This window comes from Pinus tabuliformis, chromosome 5_2 (assembly GCF_031772625.1).
Source record: "Pinus tabuliformis cultivar Carrire ecotype Pingquan chromosome 5_2, CPIR1, whole genome shotgun sequence".
Taxonomy (NCBI): Eukaryota; Viridiplantae; Streptophyta; class Pinopsida; order Pinales; family Pinaceae; genus Pinus; species Pinus tabuliformis.
In genome coordinates this window covers 227,111,646-227,138,222 of record NC_142306.1, presented here as the reverse complement: position 1 = coordinate 227,138,222, position 26,577 = coordinate 227,111,646, and positions in this window count along the sequence as shown.

Sequence of the window (26,577 nt, the reverse complement as noted above, 5' to 3'; positions counted from 1 at the left end):
CAACTTCTTATGCCAATTCTTTTTGTTCTCCTCCAAGACCTTTTTGATGATGTTGATGAGGCTTTTGTTGGAGGACTCAGCTAGGCCATTGCCTTGAGGGTAATAGGTTGTGGAATGGCCCAAGGTAATGTGGTATTTGTGGCAAAAGTTGATCATCCTTTTGGATTTGAAAGCAGCAGCATTGTCTGTAATAATTTTATCTGGACAGCCAAATCTGGACAAGATGTTGGTTTCTAAGAATTGCATAATAACAGAGTCATTGGCTTGCCTACAAGGGATGGCTTCTATCCATTTGGTAAAGTAGTCTGTGGCAGTCAAAATCCACCTATGCTAGCCAGAGGATGAAGGGTGGATTTCACCAATGAAGTCTAAACCCCATTGCTGGAATGGTCTTTCAATTGAAATAGGTTTGAGGGGTAGAGGTAACAGCTTTCTCTTGCCTTCAAAGATTTGGCACTTGTGGCATGAGATAACAAATTTTTTCACATCAGCAAACAGGGAGGGCCAATAAAATCCAGCCCTTAGGATTTTATCAGCTGTTGATTTCCAGTATAAGTGTCCTCCACAGTCCCCTGCATGAAATTCTTTCAGAACTTTGTCAGTTTCATTGAATGTTAGGCAATTAAGTAAAATTCCTTCATGATTTTTCCAAAACAAGGCATTGTCTATAATACAAAACTTTGATGCTTTCATTTTCAAGAATCTCTTTTTGGTTCTGGACAACCCTGGAGGAGCTTGCAGGTTTAACAATACAAAACATATGTCAGCATACCAAGGGGATTGCAAAAAGGCTTGATTGATCTGTGGAGTCGCCATCTCCTCTTCGTTGTCCAGTTCATTGATGTCAAGAGCCTGGAAATTGGTTTCAGTCATAAGTTTGGCTAGCCCTTGTCCTTTTATCAGTTTTGTAGGCTTGATTTCAATGTCATATTCTAAGATATTGGCAATCCATTTGCCCCTTTTGCCTTCAATTCCTTCTTGAGTTAAAATGTCTTTAACCACTGCATTTGGGACATAGGCAATCACATGAGAGTATAAAATGTAAATTCTGAAATCTTTGATGGCCTTTACAAGGGCATAAGCTTGCTTTTCCATGATTTGATATTTGAGAGGGGCATCTCTAAGAGCTTTGCTGAAGAAGGCAATGGGTTTCTCACAGCCTTGGTCATCTTTTTGCAATAGGACAGCAGCAATAGTATGCTCAGATGCAAAGGAAAAAATGATGAAATCTCTATCAAATCTAGGACTTGTGAGGATTGGTGTGTTTGTCAAAGCTCTTTTGATGTCATCAAAGGCTTGTTTGGCTTCCATGGTCCAATTGACTTTAGAATCTTTCTTCAACATATTTTTTAACAGTCTTATGAGCTCGGCCAAATTAGGAATGAATCTTCTCAAAAAGTTAATCTTCCCTAGAAAAGCTTGTAGTTCTTTGATGTTTCTTGGATGAGGCACTTGAAGGATAGCTTTAATTCTGTCTGGGTCGATCCTAATGCCATCTTTTGAGATTATATGACCTAGGAGCTTGCCTTCCTCTAGGCCAAATACTGATTTCTTTGGATTCAAAGATATGCCATATTTTCTGCAAATTAGAAACACTTGCCTTAAATGTTCTAAGTGTTCTTGGTATGATTTTGAAAAGGCAGTGAGATCATCAAGGTAGACTACTAGGAAATCATGGATTTCTTTGGCAAAGGCTATGTCCATTGCTCTTTGAAAAGTGGCCCCTGCGTTTTTAAGCCCAAAAGGCATTTTCACATATTTGAAGGTTCCCCAAGGTGTTGTGAGGGCAGTTTTGTCTTGATCATCCGGGTGTACTAAAATCTGATTGAATCCTGAGAATCCATCTAACAATGAGATCCTGGAGGCTCCCACTACCCTTTGTAGGATATGATTCATTTTTGGTAAGGGGTAATGGTCCTTGAGAGAGACTTTGTTCAAATTCCTTAAGTCAACACACAGTCTAATATCTGACGTCTTCTTTCTAGTAGGCACTAAATTTGAAATGCACTCTGAGAACCTAATTGGAGCAATGATTCCTGCTTCATACATTCGTTTAACTTCTTTCTCAATCAGAGGGAGGAGGATGGGATTCACTCTTCTAAGCTTCTGTTTAAAAGGTTTTTGATTCTCTTTCAAAGGTATAGTGTGTTGGATGGCTGAAGTATCATAGGACTTGAGGTCCTCATAACTCCAGGCAAAGATATCTTGGAACTCTTTGAACAATTCAACGTATTTCAACTTCTGATCAGCGGGTAATTCCTTGGATAGTTTTACCATTTTGGGATTTTCTGTGGTTCCAATGTTGTAGTCCTCAATTTCAGCGTTTAGTGGTTGCATTTTTGGCTTCCTTGAGATATCATTTGAATCGAATAAATCCTCCAAATGGGTTAAACCTATGGGCATAAAATTGTCTTTTAGATCAATTACTTCAGCTTCTGCCTCAGCTATTTTATCAAAATCTGTTTGCTTCAGCTCCTATACATTGCTGTCATCAAAAGTAGTTGGATGCAGAATAAGATTTGTTGTTTCAGCTGATATGTTTTGTTCAATTTTGTGCCTTTGTTGTTGGTCGTCCACAATGCTTCTATCGATGTTCATGTTGGAGAATTCCTCTTTCAAAGTGAGGAAGTTATTTATCTGTGTATCATTTTCAAAGATCTGCCAATTTTTAACATTATCAGGGACAATAGGTCTATGTTTGATTTCGGCAGTGAAATGGTGGTTGGGTTCTAAAGGTAGCTTGCAAGCGCTGGCAAAGGTTGCCAAGCTATGTGCATGTAAATTGAGCTTTCTGGAAATTTTAGTTAACTGAGATTTTGAGAAGGTGTCAAGTATTTGAATGGCTGCCCCTCTGTAACCACACAATCTCAGATCATTTGTGACAAAATTTCCCTTCATCTGCTGTATGATCAGATCTGAATCCCCTAGAATTGAGACTTTGGTTGCACCTAGATTTTTTATGAGTTTGAGACCTAACAAGAGGGCTTCATACTCGGCCATATTGTTTGTGCATCGGAAGTTTAACCTATATGCATGACCTTCAGCCTGGTCATTCTGCATGTTGTGAATCCAAACCCCTGCCCCTGCTCCTAATTTGTTTACAGAGCCATCAAACTCTAAGTTCCATAAAATGTCTTGGTTATGATTATCCTTGAGAGGTTTAGAAGTTGGTTCAATGGGCAGTTTTGGGTCATGTAATTGATGCGATGTGTGATCCTCCTTTGTTGTATCAATCATATCAAAAGTTTTTTGATTTTGAGCAGCAGATTGTTCATTCAAACCCTCTGTCTGTGCTGCTACTAGTAATTTGATGTCAGTTTTGGGACACATATCAGCATTATATAAGATGAATGAGTCCATATCAGAATGCATTGAGTAGATGGGGAAGTTTTGGGGCTTTTCTTGACTACTCACCACATATTTCATTAGTGTTTCACGGTATAATCTCTTTGGTTGCCCAAAGACTGAAATAGTGGCATAGGACATGTCTAGTTGCAAAGATCCTTGGAGTTTGGCCCCCCAAGATCTTGATAAAAGCATATCGTATTTGGGTGGAATGTCAGCTACCACCACATCCATCAGAATTGTTTTGGTTGGGTATTGGACTAAGGATACACAAAGATCTTTGATTAGGCCTAGACACCTGACCTGACTAGAATCAAATGAGAATAAATCTTTGTATGGTCTTGTGATGTCTAGGTCTAGTTTTTCCATCACAGATTTAGGCATTAGGTTATGTGAGGCCCCGGAATCAAACATTGCATTGTGTAACACTTTGTCATGAATGTTTAAACTTACATAAAATGGAGGAACTCCCCCATTAGCTATCTTTCCATTAACTTCAGGACCAAAAAGTAATTCAGGTTGATCATCTAGAACATTTACAACATCCCTATTGTCTAGTATTTGAAGTGACCTATTGATTTGTTGTCTATATACTTCCTGTTTGGCAAGTTCAGAGAGAGGAATAGCTATTTTCAGCTTACCTATTTCTGTTTCTAAATTGAAGGGTTTTTCTGTCTGCAACTTTATGTTGTGGACAACAAGCCTTTCTTTTTCAGCTGGACCTTCAATGACCCTCTCTTGATTTTGATTGTTATTTTGAAGTATCTTCTTTTTAGAGATATTTTCAGGAACACTGTTTGAATTTTCTTTTGAGGAGTCAGATGAGAATGGCTCATTTCTAGAGGGTTGTACATCTGATATGTCTTCCACAGTGACTCCTCCTAGGTTTCGGTCTGTTTTATCAGAGAATTCTGTGAGAGCAGCTTTATCTTTTACTTTCTTTGGCTGCTTAGCATCCTTAGGTTTGATAGTTTCAGGCACATCTATGGTTCTGCTCCTTAATTTGTACTGTTTGTGAACCTCATATACTGCTACATCATAGCCATCCCTAAAATCAAATGACTCTCCTGATTTGGTTTGAAATTGATTGCAACTATGGGCCTCTTGATCTTCTTGTGTTAAAAAGACTTTGTGTTCACTGTCCAAACCCATCAAGTTGATGTGAGGGTCCTCGGTTGGTTCACTAGATGTTGAGGCCTCGGCATAATTTTCTTGAAAAGGAGGTCTGATGTTCTAGTCGGGACCGGCCCTTCCAACATTTGGATTTTGATTCTTTCTAAAGTTTGGGTTTCTTGCAGTACTTGGTTGACCTTCCCATGATGATTTTCTTTCAATGGTCTCTACTCTATCACCAAGCCTGTCCATGCCTTTGATGATTGCATCAAGCTTTTGTTCAAATGTTGAAGGTTCTTCTTTAAAAGTAGTTCTTCTTTCAGCTCTTGCTCTATTTCTTTTAGCAATTAGGTTTGCCTCTACACTAACAGCTATATTCTGCATGTCTGCTAAGGTCGAAGGGGCTCTTCCCCTCAGTTGATATTCCATGTCAGAGTCAAATCCATCAGGGAATTTGATTAAGGCTAAGTCAGGTGGAGGTCTAAGGTTTTGAGGGATGGCATTGTAAACATTGTTGAATCTTGCACAATAATCTAGGACAGTTTCTTGTGGGCCTCTTTTTATAGTGTCATACTCAGATAAAATGTGCAGTGGATCTTTTTTCTTTTCCCATCTGTTGAGAAATGTTTGGTAAAGGGCATCCAGATTGGCTATGGAATTTGCAGCAAGTGCCCTAAACCAAGTTCTTACTTCACCTATTAAACTTTGGACAAAAAATTTCATTCTCACATCATCATCATCTATCTCATAATTCTCAAAGTAGTCTTGCATTTTCTTTGTATGCTGTAGGGCAGTATATGTACCTGTACCATCAAAATAAGTGATCTTACTTTGATAATCCTGAGGCATAGCCCCGGGATTTCCAGGTAGCTACAAAGGGGAATACCTATTTGCCATATTTAGAGGAACAAATGGGACAACATGAAGAAACGGGACAGCTGGAACAACAGTAATGGTGGTAGAAATATGGGTAGTAGATGGTGGTGTAAAGGAGGTGCTTGGAGAGGTGGATGAGGAAGAAGGAGAAGAAGGAGTTATGTGAGGATGGACTGAAGGTTTAGCAGGGGTTGGAATATAACTTTGTTGAACTGCTTCAGGGCTAGAATCAGCAAGATCTTCTTGTTCCTCTTGTTTCCTAAGGATCTTTGGGATTAAATTAGGATTGTCAAAAACAGTTGGAGGATCTGGGTCAGGATTTGACCTGGTATAACGAGTTTTCTTCTTTGGAGCCAGCTTCCAAATTTGTTTTTGATACTTTTCTGGGAGAATTTCCAATTTTAGGAAGGAACTGATCAAATTTTTTGGAACAGCTGTTTAAAGCTTAAAACTAGAATGAAGATTGACTGAAGCAGCTTTTATTTAATCCTGTAAATGCAAAGCAAGAACAATTTCAAAGGCTTCCTGGCTGACATTCAGGCTTCATCTGTAGTTTTAAGGAATAGACAACAATTGAAAAAATTGGTTCTTCCCTAGTGGAGTCGCCAATGATGTTATCTGTCCCCATTCGAGTCGCCAATGATGTTATCACTCAAGTTGTTCCCTTTCACTCCCAAGGGAATACGGCCGAGGTAACCACTAACCAATCTTTTAGCTACATGTCCGAGCCTACCTAGAACCAGAGAGGGCTCTCTCTTTATGATTTAACTTTGTTTTGGTGTAATTTTAGGCTAGTTATAATGCGCAGGGTTTTGTTTTGAGTTTGGTTGGATGATGGTTTCAAATAGATCTAATATGCAGCTCTCAGAATAGCTTAGACCATTGGGCAATGGAGTCAGTGACTTTGTACTGCTGAAAGTGCTTGTTGGGAAAGAGGTAGTACTACAGAGCTAGATAGGTATCCATGAAACAAATCTTCAAATTTAGGAATAGATGGCATGGAATCAGGGAATGAAAGGCAGTCAAGGATCTTTCACTATGCTGATAGAGGGAAAGGTGAGAATATTATCTAGGAGCAGTTAAGAATTCCTAAACAACATTCATAATGAGAGAATCAGTGCAAATATGATCAATTAAGAATTCATATTCATGACCAATTCTACAGAAAACATAATTAGAAACAGAGATTGAGCAAAGGGTGTATTTAAACAAGTCGTGAGCTATTCTTTTTCTCCGTTGCTGAGATCGTGAAACATATATGTGAATTTAGCAAACATAGAAAAGACAAAACATGGTTTATAAAAACTTATTGTTTCATTAAACAACACATGAATCCTACAGCAAAATGCAGCTCATCACATTCACATCCAGACAGTGCAGAGACCATGAACTTTCCTAGCCATTTGTATTAGAGAGTCTGAAAATTTATAGCGCGTTGTCTTAGAGAGAAAATCACCAACCCCAAATAGGTTCTGTGGGGAGGTATATATACAGAAAATAATATAAAAAATATCTAGTTGATGAGTTAATAACTCATAACTTCTTTACCAACTCTTGAGGAATAGTAGCTGAAAGAGTAAATGCTGCAGTAAATATTAATGTATTAGTTTTCCATCTTGTCAGAGAATTTTGACTTTTGTGACCAACTGAGTCGGCTGGGGCTGCGCTTTCAAATCTACGTTTTTTTTTCTTTTTTGGGCTTGTTGTCCCAGCACTTTGCTGAGTCACTGCTCCAACCTACTCTGCCTGTTCTCTTCATGCTTTGCCTAGTGCCTGCGTACTCAACTCTGCTGACCTGTAGATGACCTGAGGTTGACCAAAAAGAGAAAGGACCGAGATCACTTTGGAAAAATTTCCAGCATTGCTTGCCACCAATCTTCTTTAGGCAGTTGATGTCTTCGTATCTTTATCAATGTCTCATCTGCCTCGGTATACCTGTAAAAATTGGGTGGGACCTCAAACAAGTGATTGATTTCATGCTCAATGTAAAATAAATTTTCCAGCTTATCATAAAGGCTCTGTCCTGATGGAGGTCCTGTTTCTTCTGAGGTACTTGTGGATGCTGTGATCTGATTTGAAATAAAGTTACTCATCCTAGTGGCATACTGCTCACGGGTCAGCAGTCTTCCAGCGCTGGTCAATAGGCTGGGCAATCCTCTGCCTTGTAATGCTCCAATCCTCAACTTGTAATCATCTACATCTGCCTACATTTCCTGACACTTTCTCTCCAAACTTTGCACAAAATTTCTAAGGGTCAACACCTTTTTTGCTGTTGGAATAGTTTCTATCATGTTACTAATGTCTAAGGCTGCCAACTCCTCTTTGGTGTGAGTGTTCAGGAAGTGAATCATTTTGCTAGCCTGCTTAGGAATATTTCCCAATGCTGCTCTAACCTTTTGATTCTCAATTTGAGCTAGGCCTATTAATTCAATCTGTTCATGCACAGTTCAGATTGATTTCCATTGTCTAGTGATAGAGTGGTCAATTTTGGTCCACAAAATCTTTTTTATTTTAGCTAGAGTCTTTTCCAAATTCAGCTCCTTCTCCAAGGCATTTATTTTGTCGTTCAGGGCCTTAATTTCCCTTGTCTTTTAAGCTACTGTCACCTTGGACTTATCATAGCTCACTTCCAGTTTGGCCAACTTCTCCTTAGGGTCTTTTATCTCTGTTGCTTGAAGCTCTAGCTCCTTGACAGGTTTCGTCAATTCATCCATGCTCATGCTAGACTCAGGAGCTGTTGTTGTTGCCGCTGTAGCATCTGTAGTTATTGCAGTTGCTGGAATAATAGGAGGGGTCACTACTGTTTGTGTAGGAGGAATAGTAACAACAGTTGGAACCGTTTGAGGTGGCTGGGAGGTTGACTCTCCCTGCTTGGCTTGTAGTGCTTTCTCCAATTCTCCCTCCATCTGAATTATTCTCTGGTTCATTTGCATCAGCAGGTCCATTATATCCTCAGCTTCTTTCTCTTGCACCGGTTCTCCTGTTTGTGGGTGCATAGTCAAGGAGAGTGATCCAGGTGGATATTGGTGGCCACCTGCCAAGTCCACCTAGACCCCCACCATTGTCCCTCTTGACATTTTCAGTTTCCTTAATTATAGCACAATTTACTATTTTTAGCAGTTTTCGGGTCCTAAACTTCCGGAGCCGTTTTGAGGCCCTAAACGATGTTTTTTGGGAAATCCCGCTTCTGCGATTTTTTAGATAAAAAATCGTTGTTTGCGTTATAGTCCTCAGAAAGATCTTTTCAACGGGCTATCATGCGCATAAAACGGAGATCGTATGCCAAAGTTACGACCCCGGGAAGTTGATGTACCAATTTACCCAAACGGGGCCCATAGTTTGGCGTTTTCATCTTCTAGGGTTAGGTTTTGGAATGTTAAGGGTTTTCCATTGTTTCTCAATAATAAATAGGCCTTCGAGCCTCATTGTAAAGACAGTTCGGAACAGTTCAGAGGCATGTAGCCGACACATCTCTTCTCAGAGATAAGCTACCATCGCCCTAGCTGGGTCATTTCTATTTGTAAGCATATTTCAGTATTCTCCATTAGTGAAATGAAGTATTATTTCCGCTGCATCTCTGTTTTTATGGTTATCGCATCTCTGTATTTATGGTTATCTCTGTAATCTATTGCGTTCCTGCTTAAATCCGGATCAGAGAGCCTCATTTGCTTTTTCAGAGCAGCAATATCATCCTCCTTTTTCTTCATTAGGGCCTTGATAGATTTGGGATTCTTAGGATCATGCCCCAGGTTCACAATAATCTCCTCCAATGTTTTAATTCTGTTGTCTTTGGCTGTGGAGGACATTCTTTCCAAATCAAGTTGAGTATTTGTGTTCTTCAAAGATTCTTTTAATTGATGGGCCAGCATGGCCTTATCTGCCAGGGTTGCATAGACCATCTCACCTGTTTGCTTGTGCAGCTCTATTTGATCCATCGGGTGTATGTCCTTGGCAAGGACTTTTAAGCTTGTCTTGACATAATCTGCAGGTGTTTGGGGCTATTGTACCTTTGGCTTGAAATGGCTGAGAATCATTTTTTCTTCTTTGAGATCATATGCTGCCATCAATCTTTGCTGTTTGGCAGGTGTTGCTTTAAGGAATTGATCATATAATTGTACCATTAACAGTTCATTCTGAGCTTTAATTTCCATGAAAGTTGTTTTGATGCTAGGTGGCCGCTTGGTTTGTTTCCTTGAGGAAGATATTTCCATGCCATGCTGCCTCTCTTGCTCTTGCTAGAAGGAGCTAGTAGGTGTCTGTTGGCTTGCTTCCTTCCTCGAGCTTTCTATGACTTCCTCACTAACTTCTTCCTCAATTGGAGGATCAACTTTTTGCCTCTTTGCTTCCGGTGGTTGTGTTGAGCCAATAGCTGGTGTAATTTCTTCCCTATCTCTCTTCTTACTTCTTTCTTCATTGGGAGGAGTTTGCAATGCTGGAATTTGTGGAGGCTCAGTTTGCTGTGAAGGAGCTTGTTCTTGAGTTTGCTCCTTTGAAGTGGCAAGCTGTTCAGCAACCACTTCTTGTTCTGCATCCATTGGCTCTTTTCCTTTAGATGTACATGTTGCTGTTGTAGACCGTTGTTGGGCAGCTTGTGAAGCTGCAGCTGTGGATGTGCCTTCTCCGACTTGGTGCGACAGTTTGAAAGTTACCTGATCAGAAGAATCCAAGTCAAGAGTTTTTTCTAAATCTTTGAAATTTTTCTCCATAATTTCTTCTTGGGTCAATTCCTCAACTAATGTGCCTTGCACCCACTCATCTTGGTTTGCATATTGTTCAATTTGTGGAAATTTACAATGGTCATAGGCCAACAACCTATATTTCACTCTTCTGGCACTGATAAAACCCTCCGGGTCATAAGGGACCCACCAGAAGCTCCTTTTTAACTTATATTTGTCCCTCAATATTTGATCAACATCTTGCCAACCCTCTTTCTTGTTCATAATGAAGGGGCCTAGATGGTCTTTGAATTTCAGGTGAGCTTTCTTCTTGGCACTATGAAAATGAGTGAGATCAGAATTGATAAGTTTCCTATAGTACTCCAAGGCAAACAGTCTCATTGGTACATATCTTAGGAGCCTGTAAGGACAGAGCTCACAACCATAGATTCTAATGACAGTGTGATTTTGATAGAGATACCAATCACCTATTTTATAATTCTTGCACAACTGCAAGATATTCTGTATGTCATATGACAATCTAGGAGGAGGGGACCTCATTAGGAGACAAGAGATTCGGTATACAAATTGGTCAATGAACTCACAGTAGGAAAATGGAGAGTTTTGAACCTCATGAAAAACTGATGACCAAAAGATGACAGACCTTCTTTCCCCCTTAGAATCCAACTTTTTAATGGGGCATTGGAAGCATTCTGACTGGTAATACATGAACAAATGGTAGATATATGATGAATATTTGAAGACTCCCTCCCTATCTAGTTTTAGTAGCTGGTCATGTATTTTGTTGGCTATGGACTTGGCATAATTATACTTGTAAGCAGGGGGTTGTCCTGGACTATATGCAGATAATAACACCAACACTGTTTCATCAATGTGCTAACTTGTTTTAAAACCCAGCACATAAGAGATAATATCAACTAGCAGTTTGCCCACCTCATTGAAATGGACATATAAGAAAGGAGGTGGCCCTATAGGCTAGCAGTCTACCCTCATGAATGTCTTGGTAATTCTTGCAATCTCAGAGCTGGAAAGCTTGGAGCCTTCATCCAGCAAATAGTTCATCGCGAAAGGAAACAATAGCTGAGTCTATTTGAATTTGAGCATCTGGTTGATGGAGTCAGGAGTAATATGAAAAAGTACGCTCCTAGATGGAGACTTAACAGCTCTCTGAGTTGGCTCATAGTTCTCAGCACATAAGCGGATGATCTCAGGAAAAATATTAACAGAAGGAAGAAAGTAAACAGGCAAATTGGACTCCCATATGCCATACATGTCACAGTTGTTTACAAAGTTGTTTCTTAGTTGGCAAAAGGTCTGTAAGTGATTTCTGTCCCCAACTAAATCTTGAATGAGGTAATACTTATAAGCAAGAGGCATGGCTTCAAGCTCTCTGTCTGGCGGATTCACAGGAGTGATACTAAGAGCTGTTGGAGTGGCCATTATAAAACTTTTATGTATTTGTATGTGGAGTGAAGTTTACAGTAGTAACAAATTGAAGATGACTGTCTCTGTGGATTTGCAAAGGGGTTGCAAAATGAGTTCAGTGTGAGGCAATAAGCTCCAATATTTGTGATTATGATAAAGAGGACAATTTGCAGAGTTTTAGACCAGTTTTTCCTTCTCCTTAATGAATTGTCTGGATTCAAAAGACAGTGGGAAAAGTGCAGAGGGGAAAGGAAATAATTCTGAGCCCAATTTACTGAGGTTTCTGTAGTGGAATGCGGCAAAAGAGAACAATGCCGAGCTGTTGGCGAATTTTGTCGGGAAGCCGAGCCTTAAAATGGTTTTGCACGGTGAAATTGCGAATGGACAGGGGTTTGCAAGGTTTTCTTTTAAGCAGGGGGTGTATCAGTGAATTTAGGCAACATTTAGGCACGGCAGAGTCTTTAATATGCGAATTTGCAGGTAATTGAGCGAGTGAAATGGAGAAAATGGGAAGAACAGGGATGAACAGATGGAATTCGGCAAATACCTGGTTTTTAGTCGCCGAGGGTGGTCGAGCTGGTGCAATGGCGGATGGTGGAGCCGAATTCGAAGGTGGCAGCAGCTCAATTGGTCGGATTTTGAATTTTGGAGGCAAACGGGCGAAAACGACAGCTGCAACTCTCCACAAAGACCAATGAAAATGACTAACAAATGGTCGAAAAATGCGTGTTTTTATAAAAATTTGGCATATTTGAGCTTTTGGCACTTTTCCGCGATGACGTCATCGGCGGGTCCTAGGTACGGCAGGATGACGTGGCATCTAACACGGGCGCCGACGTGGCGGTGACATGGTGGCAAGGTGTGGACGCGGGCGGACGAAGTGGCAATGACGTGGAGCAGCGGCGGGGATGCGGTGGTGACGTCACAGATGACGTGGTTGCTGACGTCAGGGGATGGAGGGTGGTATCCGGTTTTCCCCGCACCACCTTTGAACATAGGCGGTATTGGGGGAGGGGCCTCCGAACACGCCGGGAGGCCGACACGTGGCGGGGGTACGGCAGGGAAACCGCCCATCCCCCGGACGTTAACCTCCGGCAGATCGGGGTTTCAAATTGACCGCCCACCCTTGGATCTGGAGTGCTGGCCATCGGACGGTTGGCGGGGCGATCGGGTGGCGTGCAGTTAGGCGCGGGACCCTCCCGCTATATTAAAATAATTATGCACCAAAGGGGTCAAAAAACTTTGGAAATGTGGGTTTTGTGGGTTGGGTTTATGCGGGGGGAAATGATAATTTAATGTTTAATGAAAACATTTAAACATTAACCTTGGGAAAATGACTGCGGAGGGGTAGAATTGTAAGGTTTTGATGGGTAGAGGAGTGGGGAAAGAGGTTATTAACTTAACCAAATGTTAAGTTAACTCCAGAGTTAGGACGCGGAAGGGTTCATAATAGTCCCAAATGGACTATTATTTCCCAAAACTATATATACATAGCTATAATGCTATAGGGTGGGATTTTTAATATATTTTGGGGTTTTTTACATAGTTTTTTGTAGAAAATAGGGGTGGGAAAGTAGTTAGGGAGCTATACAATAGAATTAGAAGTTAATATGAGTTTGTGAGGTGAAGGAGTAGGGCAGAGGCTAAGTTTATGAACTGAAACTTAGACATAGGGATGAATGGAATATGGAGAAATGACTTTTACACAAGAAATGTGGCTTCTCTTCATTGAGGAAAGCCAAAACTTGACTTGATTTTCTCAAGAATGAAGTGCAAGTAGGACTGGTTGGGCAGATCCCAAAGTCCTCAAGGGGGTGTTAGTGAGAAACTTTTAGGGGGAGTGAAGGGGAATTAGACATGCTTCCATAGTTCTGCCATTAAACATCTGCTTTGAGATTTCTATTCCTTGATGAGATGGACCTTGTTTGACAATACAAATGTGATCCAAATCCTGCTTCCGCAACCTCAAACTACCTACCCAGCCTAATACACCTAACATTTTTTCTTCCTTTTGAATGGGTGCACTTAGCCTTGCAAACCCTGATTATCCTCTTTTCTTTTGACTGCCCTCCTATCTAAATCTACCCTTATCTCTTCCAAGGGCCCAGATTAAGCAGTTGGGCTCCTTAATTTCTCTACCTAGCTAGTGATCTGCCAAGCTTGAACTGTTTGGACAGATATTGTTTCTCTATTCTACAACATCAATTTAAACATGGCATGGTCCAGATTGAACTGTTGGGCCATCCATCAAGCTAGAAGTGGCATCTTGGCTAGCCACTTTCCTGGTCATTCTTTGGGGTTCATTTTTATCATTTTTCTGACCAATTTACTCTTTTTTCCCTTTGATAATTCTTTTAGGGCATACCCTCTTCACATTTTTTAACTTTCCTCTAATGCCTTTTTACAAAATATGGAACCTTTGCAGCATGAAAAGATGAACATATTTGGCACTTCCACTGTCAATCATGAAAAATGAAACCTATTGGTATAGGAACCTAACACGCTAACCGGTGCAAGCACAATTCCTGCACCAACCCAATCTTCTACATGGATTAACACTTTGGTTCCATCAAATTACTTAGGAAAGGAATATATTAGTTACAAAGGCATTTTAAGATATAAAACCTGTAATTTAATGATTAAGTACATATATAACCTTTCAATATGAAAAACATAAGAGGAGTGCAGGAATGTGTGTAGTTGGGAAAAATTACAGGAATAGATAGTCCTTTTGGGCTAATATAGGGGTTAAAGTGTTATGGTTGGGATATGATACAAACGAAAAAGTAGGAAAATTATAGCCACCATGTTATAGACATATTTGGGCACTGCAACCCTAGTCACATATGTCCATAAACCAAGGGCTTCTAAACTCCTAAAAGTGTCGTTTCATACCCTAAAGGAACAAGGTCAGCTGATTACATCATCTCCTACAAGTTCTCCATGAAAAACTACTTAGAACTGGTCAAAACAGGACCATACAGACTCCTCCATGCATAGGGTTCGATGCATCTCACCTATTACACACGGGGGGTGCGATGAGTGAGAGCATACAAATGGCAGAAGCAGTGTGCTAAGTGGAAAACTAGAGAATCTTCTAGAAACTACTCATATGACACTTGCCTCTCTGAGTTCGCCCAGGGATGAGTAAGAGATCTAAAATCTCCAAGTGGAACCAAGAACTATAAGTGAAATGAAACTAATCAAAATCCCAGAAGCTAACTCACTCTCCTGAAAACATCTATATATGGATCCCTCATCCAAGAGATCTAGAGGCTGGAATTTTGTAATTTGCAAGGAAGTGCTTTTGGTTTCTCTTTGAAGACATTTTTGGGTGATGTTGCTTTGTATGAGGTGAAGAGGACTTTCATGCTGGAAGGATCATGCTGGATCAAATAGCCTAGTTGTAATCCTCTCTTCTACTACTTCTATCAATAAAGCTATTTGAGTTTTCCTCCATAGGCTTGTATATCTCTGAATCTTGTTTATGTATGAATTTATATGGTTAATGTACATCTGATCCTACATTATTTATGGTTATAGATCTCTATTCTTTGATGGTATTTTGCTGCCTTAACTCTATAGGTGTTATTTGAAGCGTGACAAGCAAGAAAGGAGTGGCGAAAGCTTCATCAAAGGAGAGAGGAAACAAGCAAGGAGACTAGCGAAACTGAGGTTGGTGCTCGCTGCTTCTCTCTCATCTATCACTCATAAAGGAAAACATAAGTAACTTTAATATGTTTGTTTCTAAGATAGCTACCCGTCTTAGTGGGACTAGCAACTCTGAATGGATACTACTTTTCCCAATAACAAAATGGTGACTCTACTGGGGAGCGAATAGTTTGTTTGTTTCATTATTGTTGTTTGCTTTATAAACCACAAACAGAGCCTGAAGTCAAGCCAGCTAACCTTCGAACTACTTTTGCTATGCAACTGCAAAGTAGATCAACGTTGCTTCGGTCAATCTCTGGGTTGGTTTATGAGCTAAACATCTAGCTTGCAAACATCCTAAGTGCCATAGTGGTAGCTCAAATAACCTCATTAGATGAGCCCCTATACTTTGTGTTTACTGACAATCATTAGCTCAACCTAAATCCCAAAACTTAGCTGCAAACTGTGAGCAAAAACCAAGCTTAGTCTCATCCTTGGACCATTGCATTATCTCTTCTTGGAAGTCTGGATGCATCGCACCTCCCATGTGCTGTAGGTGAGATGCATCCATGTTTCCCTGTGTTACAGGTGCGATGATCAGATGAGACTGTTTCTGCCTCCAAATTTTGGTTTTTTCTTCATTGTCTTCAGCTTTATTCAGTATTTTTGCTGTCTGTGATTAGTATATCTCTGTTGAAACCATCTTCCTTTGCATTATTCAGCCTCCATCAGAAGGAATTGTGAATGTTTTTTATGTTTTTTTCATCATTTACAGTTCTTCTTTGCAAATAGTAGCTTAATCGAACTGTCATCTTTTGATTTGAAAGTGTCGCAAGTATCACTTTCAGTCAACAAAAGGAGTATTAAAAAGCATTTCTCTTTTAGATAGTCCATTACACTTTTGCCATTGTATTTGATTTGAATCATTATTATTTCAAGTGTCGAAAGCAGTTTGAATTCGAAATCGCAAAGTGTCGTCTTGGCTTTACTTTCGTTTTTTGAAAGGAAAATTGTTAGTACTGTCGCTTTGAAAGAGAATAGTTCAGATCTATACTTTGTTTTATTTTTGTCATTTTCACATTAAGGAAAACTAAAAAACAATACATGCATGTGCATTTGCATTAGGACTACATGCTGAAATTGAATTAGGAAAAGTGCATCTAGTGTGTGCTCTCTGCTCTATGTTGAAAGAATTTCATTTCTCTTTCCTTAGTAGCTAGGATTTCCATTGCAAAAAGAAATTAAATGACTGTTTATCATATTAGATTACATATTTAGGAACTGTATATATACATCACCTTAAAGGCAAACTTCTTAAGAAATATCAACTGTAAAATAAACTACAATGAACATAAAAATGCTTTGGAACCTAACGCACAACATTTAGAAGTCTAGGCTAGAGACGTATTCTGGCATCGCGAAGCCTGGTAACTATCGCTTTCATCGTAGTTTGGGTGATTCCTCCTCTTTGATATGACAAGTGCTAGTACGGACTTGTGCTCCCACATACCGTCAAGTGTATATTGGGAGAACACGATAGGCTACATCCTTTATCCTTAGGAGGACATGTCTACCACCCTATCAATCACAATGCACTGGACATAACATACGGGAAGATTGACTACCATGCTGTAAAAACTATTCTGTAGTTTTGCGATTGTTTTGGTAATCCATCTATCTAGCTTTCCAGAGCAGTCACTTTCATTCCTTTTCAGACTCCTTAAAAGAAAAGGTCCATCTGAGCACTTGTCACTTCAGGCTCATTAAAAACCGAAGGTGACTAGAGTCATCTTTAGCTTTTTCTCGACTATTAAAATTGAAAAAGCAAGTTTTGCCAAAGCGTCATAAAATTTATTTTAATTGGAATAACGTCACTGTTCCCTCGTTGGTCTTTAAGTTGTGAAATGGAGTCTACCAATCAAGGATTTCACCTTGGGGGAAATCCTAGTCCCTTCTCCTCTTCGGGTGATGTTGGTGCTCCACACATGGCCACATTGTCCCTTCCAAGACTCACAATTGGCCTACCAGTATGGTTTTTCTCGACCTCAGTCGTTCAAAACACCGGAATTCCTTAGCAATCCAATCAGCAACAAGGTGAAGTTGCTCCCTAACCTTCTACCTCGTTTGTTTCTCCCTCTCCTTCTTCATCTTCACTTGGTGAAGCTAGCAACACTAAAAATCAAGTAACTGAGAAGAAGAAGAAAGGGAAGGAGAAGAAGAAGAAGAACCCAACAGCAAAAGGGGGCAACCGTACATCATCTGGCAAAAATCCACACAATGCACCTTCCAAACTTAAATCTCCATGTGTCATTTGCAAGGGAGACCACTATCATCAAGATTTTCCCTGCATCCCACAGATCTTGAGGGACTGGTCTCCACACTTGCACAATCCGAAGTCTTCAATCGCTGACGATCATGTTGAAAGCACACCGTCAACTAGTGAAAACGAAGTCAATGGACAAAAAGGAAGATCCAAATTTTGTTGTAGACTGTGTGAAGGCGATCATGCCCTCCACCATTGTCCCTTCTGAGACGAAGCTAAAAGAGTCTTAGATAACCATCCTTCATCACTGCAACGACTTCCTCCTGGATACAAGAAACTCTTGCCGAGTCCATCGCCAGTTGAAAATCCGACTGACACACCATTGTTGTCAGTCGAAGCACCTATCATTGAAGATAGACCCTCTGAATCCACACCGGACCAAAGTCAATAGGTTGAGACGGCAGTCGACCCAATCTTGTCTTCAGAGGACCAACCTTCAGATGATACTGCCACCAAAGAGAATGAGAACAACACCGTTCAAATTCTTTTCATAAACACAGACTCCGATGAACATGGGGGAAATCTACCCATTCCTTTACCACAAGAAGGAAGTTCATCGAAGATGTATATGACCATTTATTCGGTCCATCCTCCAAGCAATCTAGTCATTTCCTTCGATTGGAATCTACTAGGCAGACCCCGCCTACCATCTAATGTACCATTCCAAATCATAGTACATGCCTACAAAATGATCATGGTCAGTACTATTATAGATGAAAGGGCTTCTGTGAGTATCCTTTCCTCAACTGCTTGGAAAGCAATTGGCTGGCCATCGCTTCTGCCTGAGATTCGAAATCTAACAGGCTTCAACAAAGGAACCAGTCGACCATTAGTGATCCTTCCAAATTTGCCTATAACTTTGAGAAGGAAAACCGTTCATCTAAATGTGACTGTAGTTCAAGGACCTCTAGATTACAATCTACTCCTTGGGCATGACTACATTTATAGCATGGGAGCTATCTTTTCTTCACTCTTTCGAGTGATTTGTTTTCCGCATGAAGGCAGAGTGGTCCAGCTCGTTGACCAGCTTTCATTCCCTGGTTCAAACACAACTATTATTCAAATGCCATCCCTAACTGGTCTTTTTGAACAAGGAATGTCTCATCAATCTCTAGTCCATCCACCTGATGATGGCGAGTGATTCGGTGATTGTGACTAAAACCTAGGAGGCATACGCCTTGGTCTGCTTCAGCAGAAAAACCCTAGATATAAGATAGCTTTCTGCGTAGGAATATGACTAGTCTGACAATCATGTCCATTTAAGATAATGGATCAGTCTGGAAAAAGATTCCTCTGTCAAAGGTTAGGTGATTCGAGATAGAATCACCTTCATCCATTTCGATGGACAGATCCAAGGAACTGTTTTGTCTGCACATGTGGGTGAAAGAATCTTGCTAATGCAAGAACTTCCGCATGGTAACTAGGAACTCTATTTCATTATACCCGGGGGCATGCAAACCTTTTTGCATGTAAGTGAAAAGCGACCATTTATTTTCTTAGTTTGTAGGCTCTCAACCCTTTAGACTCATAGGTTGGTTATTCCTAGCTTGCATAACAAAAGCCTTAGGAGAAAAGTTGCGCATGGGGCAAGCTCCCTAAAAAATGAACCTACTAATGATACATCCTTATTATATGACTAGCACGAGCAGTTTTACGCAAAGTTCAAGCTCGTTAAAAAATAAACCTTGCCTTGAGCAGTTTTACGTGAAGTTCAAGCTCGTCAAAAAATAAACCTAGCAATAAGCAAATGTTTCCATAGAGTTCAAGCTCATTAAAAAATGAACCCCACCTTCGATAAATAACCATTCGCATGACTATCAGCTTTTGAACCTTGGTCGTGTTCTTACCATCACCTCCACTCTTTTTTAGCCAATCATATGCCTCCATTTGATTTTTTATCCTTTTGAGGAATAGCTGCGTCGAGTGATTTTATTAGCCACCCTCTTTTCACTGCCGTGATTGAAAAGTTCCAATCCTTTCCTGGAACCAGTTGCTATCCAAAACATCACTCGTTCCTCAAAAACCGAGTCTCCTTTAAGCTCTTTTCATCTGACTCGTAAAATAAGAAAAGATTGCTGAGCAATTGGCCTCTCCAGCTCGTTAAAGCGACCAGAAGTGCTATCACTCCTCTAGATTTTAATCTTTTTGGACCTGAGGGATTATTACACAAAAAGATCGAGCGCTTGTCTTGATCAGCTCGTTAAAACTATCGAAAAGTCATCCCTTTCATATTATTTTACACTTTTTCGGACTTAAGGGATTGCATTACGAAAAAGGACCACTGGAGTTTCCTTTCCGTCCCTTTTTAGACTCTCTAAAATTGAAAAGGACCGAGTTATCTTTGTCATTAAACTCGTTAAAACAATAGCGACAAACTTTTCCATACAGACAAGAGCGAGTTTCACTGTAGAACAAGCATATGGTATCCTCCTCAAGCTTGAAAAAAATAAAGAGGTACTGGTCAGCAATGACTTGGGAAAAAGGGAAGAAAACTTTAATAGCTTCATTTGTAGCTGGTCGCTCTTGAACATGACACTTTCACTCCGTCACCATGATTGAGTCGAGTTGGGTTATTTAGTTCACCGGTCACATCACCATTGGTCCAACGTACCATCCACCTTAGGGTTAATGCTACCAATCCATTTTAGTGTCACCGGTATGTTCAAGAGAAGTCGCTTAGAGAATTCATTAACCTAGCCAATGTCTCATCCGCTACAATACCTTCACTCTCCATTTTTCATGACCGCCACCTTGAACCTTATATCATCAGATCGTTTTCACCTCCACAAAAATCATTTGCTCCGTTCCATGTCGTAGATGTTGGATTCGTTAAGGCCCTCCTACGATGGGTCACTTCTTGTCGACATCAGCTCATTATCCAAGAAGTCGACTTAGGAACAACCCTTTTAGTACTTGGAAGCCTGCATGCCTCAATGGCTAGTTTCTCACTTCCGGTAACAGGTTTACATCAATGGCCTTCGACCGAAAGATTTTACATTGTGTTCGACATAAACTCATGTATTCACACCACATGAATTGCACTCTAGTACCTTGAGGGTCATCATCATTATCGGTGATTCTTCTCGTGCCTGTTAACATCTTACATCATTGGCTGGTAATCAGGCGATGCATTTCCATGTTCGACATCAGAACATATTTTCACATGGATCGACTTGTACTTCGGGCGAAGATTGAACAATTTTGAAGACCACGGATCTAGTTTCATCCATCCGGACTGCGATATATTCAAGAAAATAAAGACATCAAATGTACATCACAGATGCACAGATAATCATCCAAACTAAGGGATGATGGCCCTACTAGAATAATCAGTCTGCCACACAGACGATTGTCTGTCTTATGTACATGAGTATGGATTTATAAACCTGAGCATGGGAATGCCCGCCTCAGCTAGATCATGAAAATATTATGAAGATAATTTATTGTATTGTATCTTATTACAGGTCACCTTCTAGTTTGAAAAACCTCAGATCCTCATTATAAAGCATTTCACCCGACATCAAAAGGATTTACAACCTCATGCTTTAGGGGGCAACTGTTATAGACATATTTTGGCACTGCAACCCCATTCACATATGTCCATAAACCAAGGGCTTCTAAACCCCTAAAAGTGTTGTTTCATACCCTAAAGGAACATGGTCAACTGATTACATCATCTCCCAGAAGTTCTCCATGAAAAACTACTCAGAACTTGTCAAAACAAGACCATACAGACTGCTCCATGCATAGCGTGTGATGCATCTCACCTATTACACATGGGGAGTGCGATGCATCCTGGAAAGACCTTCTGTAGGGTGCGATGAGCGACAGAAGACAAATGGCAGAAGCAGTGTGTTAGGTGGAAACCTAGAGAATCTTCTAGAAATTGCTCATATGACACTTGCATCTCTGAGTTCGCCCAAGGATGAGTAAGAGATATAAGATCTCCAAGTGGAACCAAGAACTATAAGTGAAATGACACTAATCAAAATCCTAGAAGTTGACTCACTCTCCTGAAAACATCTATATATAGATCCCTCATCCAAGAGATATAGAGGCTGTAATTTTGTAATTTGCAAGGAAGTGTTGTTGGTTTCTCTTTGAAGACATTTTTGGGTGATCTTGCTTTGTATGAGGTGAAGAGAGCTTTCATGCTGGGAGGATGATGCTGGATCAGAAAGCCTGGTTGTAATCCTCTCTTCTACTACTTCTATCAATAAAGCTATTTGAGATTTCCTCCATATGCTTGTATATCTCTGAATCTTGTTTATGTATGAATTTATATGGTTAATGTACATCTGATCCTACATTATTTATGGTTATAGATCTCTATTCTTTGATGATATTTTTCTTCCTTGAATCTATAGGTGTTCTTTGAAGCGGGACAAGCGAGAAAGGAGTGGTAAAAGCTTCATCAAAGGAGAGAGGAAACAAGCCAGGAGACTAGCGAAACTGAGGTTGGTACTCTCTGCTTCTCTCTCATCTATCACTCATAAAGGAAAACATAAGTAAATTTAATCTGTTTGTTTCTAAGATACCTACCCATCTTAGTGGGACTAGTAGCTCTGAATGGACACTAGTTTTCCCAATAAAACACCGACACACTACACCAATATGAGTGCCTCAGGTATTTCAGAGTGTTGAATCCACGTATCCATCAAAAATTACATTTTACTCAATGAATAATCAGAATCTTGATCACAATTCTGTAGTTGAATTCCAACGAAAAAAGTGAAAATGTAGAACAACTAGGCTTCACCATTATTAAGCCATTCACTAGTGTCCATATGTGTGGTCCAGGCCACTAGAATGGCATGTCATAAAGGGATGGGTGAAGTGAAATCATTGGGTGGAATTTGCAAAGTAATTACATCCCAAACTTGGCATATAAACTGCAGGAACTCTATTATGTGGTGCAACTTGCCACCTCATATTGTGTTTCTCAAAATAATTTATTAAAAGGAACATCGAGTTCTATAAATTGTCGATACTTACATAAACCATAAGAGATATCACTTTGTTACAAATTTTATGAAAGTATTAACACCAAGGGAGAGAAAATATTTCAAAGTGATAGGTTCAAATTGAGGGATAATATGGAAGATGCGTTGTTGGTTGTCAAGGTCATGTATCTATTGTAAGCGGCAAAGTAAAGTGATTTATTGTTATGTTTGGTCTAGTGGACGAATTAGATATTGATGCTTGTTGAATGGTTGGTTTCCTCCTACTTTGGCCTTTGTGAATACAACGCTATTGTTTCAAATTATTAATATAGTTGAATTTCCCAACAATTTTTCTTATCTTCCCTAATCAATATATATTAATGATGCGATCTATGAATTTAAATGTGCTATGCTGGCCCTCTTAATCTAGATATCAAGAGGGGTGTGGCATAAAGTAAGGGAATGGTCTGGATGGATTCAAAAGGTCCTATCTACTGGGTTTCTATAGGTGTAATGACATTCAATAAAGCATCCTAAAGTTCAATAAATTCCCTTCTAGCTAGCTAGACAGTCCTATTTGAAGAAGATTTAACGGTCTTCTAATTTTTTGAAAATGTTTCCTTCTTGGTAAAATTGTGAGAAAATTGATGAAAAGTTTAAAGTCATGCTAAAGAACCATTAGGAAAATCCTAGTGATATGTACAATTTTTTTGGCTTAATAAATGCATGAATTTCCACAAGCATCTTGAGTTGTCCTTGTACAAATTTACCGATTTTTTTTTAAGTTGCATAATCCATCTTCATTGTAAAGGTTAAAGCTTAAAATATTGCAAGTGATGTCAAGAGTTAAGTCTAGTAGGAAACCGGTATTTACTACGAGATAAAAAATGCCTTTTTACTTTGGAGTAGGAGAATCAAATCTCTATATATGTCCAAAAGCGTGTTTGAGAGTTGAAATGAAATCACCAAATTATTTACTCTTCAGTGGCTCAACTCTCTCTTTTCTCTAGTGTCATTTGATCTTAGTATCTCTACCTTCGAGGTATACTATATCAGATAGGGTTTATCCATTATAGATTCACCTCCACTCTAGTATTATATTAGTATTTATATTTACTTTAATTTTATTCATTCCCTTCCATCAGATTGGAGCAACAAGTGATAGACTAAGTTCTAAAGTACTCTAGATCGTAGAGTGGTGAGACCTAAAGTCTCCTCTTAGCCTCCACCTAGAAGATTTCCTGACATGTTTGAGATAGGATTGAAGGTGAAAGACCACATATCCTCATACTAATAGGGTTTATATCCAAATGGATCCAAAGAAAGGCACCTCCCACTTGTTGGATTACCTTTGAACCTAGCAAAATAGTCAAAGATCTATTTAGATTTTCTTTCCTTTGACCTCAGATGGCAGGAGATCTAATCTTCCTTACTCCTGCATCATCCCTAGCATAATATAGATGGATTCCCTTATGGTACTTGAGGACTTTGATAGTGAACAAGTGGAACCCTCATTTGGCATTACCCCCCTTGTCATTGATCATCAGATACATTATACTTTGATCTCATTTGCTTCATCATCAGAGATTTCTATAACCTCCTTCACTAGTATTGAGTTTTCCAACTTCTACCTTGGACATCCTCACTTCATATCACTAACCTATGCTATTGTTATATACACATTATTTTTGGTATTATATAGACTTAGTGCTTAGCCTTGTCAATTATTTACCTCAACTTTACTTTTGTTTTTCTTGTATATTTCTTTCTCACATTATTCTAATTTCGTTATTGGGTGTTCTCTACAATGTCATTTCTTTCTGTCTGGTTGACTTGTTGTAGGCATTATTAAATTTTGAATATCAATTTCTATTATCCTCATAAGAGAGGAACCATATCAAAGGCCTTTGTTTTCTTGTTTTATTGGCATCTATTACTCCTTTTCACTAATTATAAGTTTCTCTTCTGAGATTTCGGTAAACTAGATTTGATGAATAAATCTTCTAGAACGGGAAGGAATTTCTTGTCTTCATATTTTAAAAAACAAGATCTCATTCTTCCTCATTTTTGTTGAAATTTTTCATTGTTTCATAAATTTATCTGTGGTTTAATGCTCATTCTAGGATGATTCTTCTTCTCTTTGGCTTTTAAGGACAATTCATAACCAAGTAATCATTGTCTTTGTATCTTTTTTTCTATCCAAGGACCTTTTTGAAAGTCCAAATAAATTGTTCATGTGGATCCTAAATAGTTGAAATCTAGATTCATACGCAGTTGAAGTTGGTTTCTTTTCTCAATCATATTTTTGAATATTTGTTTATGTTATGCATAATGTTTTGGAGAATTTCCTTGGTCACTTGGACCATTTTTCCTTATCAGAGGGGTGAAAGCGACTGACATCAGTTCCTTCTTTAGAGCTTGGGCATATGTTTCAACCTTCAGTGTGAGCAACGACAAATCAAAATTTGATTGACTAATGAAATCACTGCTATGAAATGTTATTCAATGCATGTCATCAGTTCTTGTTTCCTGCAAGCCTTAATTGTTAGTTTGTATCCTTGTTTCAATGCTACTCTCCTGGACATATATTTGTGTATTTTCCTCAAAGAGAGTTCAAATAAACTAGGAAAATATGAGGATTGGGTGTATTAGTCACTTGTGTAATCATAATAAGTGGCACTCATTTGTATAGATATTGAGAGATTGCTACAAGTGCAAGTAGTATTATTTCTCTGAGAGAGTTGGATATCAGTGCTTCAATATCATCATATATATATATATATATATATATATATATATATATATATATATATATATATATATATATATATATATGACAAATTCTTTACCTGCATGTAGTATCCCTTTGGCAAGTTTATTATGTGCTGTTTATTATGCTTTTGTTTTTGCATTTCGTTGAATACTTATTTGGTGGTTCTATGTCAGTGTAGTTGGTTCTAGGAATAGAGCTTGTGATGGCCCCAAAGTAGCACAAAAGGGACTTTTCTTCAAATATAACTAAAGAAGTTAAATCTCACAATAAAAGTGTCACCACCAAGGCATTATTGTGAGTACAAGAGCTAGACAGGAATCTTGTACAATCATGTGAGAGTGGAAGCATCATATTTGGTGTGGTTCCTACTTCCATGGCTTTTATTTCTCCTAGAACAGGGGAAATATTTTCATTGATAAATGGGGAATTGACATTTTTAACATCTATATTTGTGGGGAATAAAAGTATCAAGAACCATGGAAGAAAAAAGGGCCAGTCATATATTCGAGAGAATGCAAATGGTATCAACATAGACAACAATAATGGGGATATCAGACAAGTTATTTGTCAAATTGTCTTTTTGGAAGTAATGGAAAGAGGACATGTCATGCTTGCTCGGTCACTTCGCCATTACATTCATTCAAATATTCACACTCGTATGTGTAATAGCTTCCCTAAAGTTGTAGTCAACGATATAATCCATTGCAGTACTTGGACCTTCAATTTCCTGAGAATATTCTATTCTAGATATTCACCAATGAGTTCCCATGGGATTGTGACTGTCAAATGTGGACCTATTGAACTATTGGAAATAAATTTTACAGTCTAATCTATTGTTAAATTTATTGAAGTTACTAAATTCATGGTTTTTAGGTATTGAAAAGCTAGTATCATATTTTCAATTAGCTTAAGGAGCTTAAATATATTTTTATTTCATATGAATTTTTAGGGTTTGACAAAAATATTGGTTGTAACGTATATGAATGCTATATATGTCTGCTTATGACTCCTATTTTTGTGAAGAGGCAATTTGGATTGGTCAAATTTCATATTATTGCAGGGTTCGTAGTGAAGGAATGCTCCTAGCCAATCACTAAGCCTCCAACATTATTATTATCTCCTATTTATTTTAGGCCAATCAAAAAAAAAATATCATAAAGGAAATGATTCAAATGTTCTAGACTGTAATGAAAATCTGATTTAAAGTGAAAATAATAAAAGGAATTTGATTCATCCGTCAAAGAAGGAGAGAAAATTGATTGGAATAAACATAAGGATATTCTTGATGCTTTTATTTCCTTACCATCTCCTTAAGAAGAGAAACACAATTTTTCTAATACTAGTCAAAGAACAGACCTTTTACAGGCTTGAATTATGAGAGAAACTAGTCTTTTGACCAAATTTCTTCCTAGGAAAGACTTGGGATCATTTATGGTAGGGAATGAAACAATA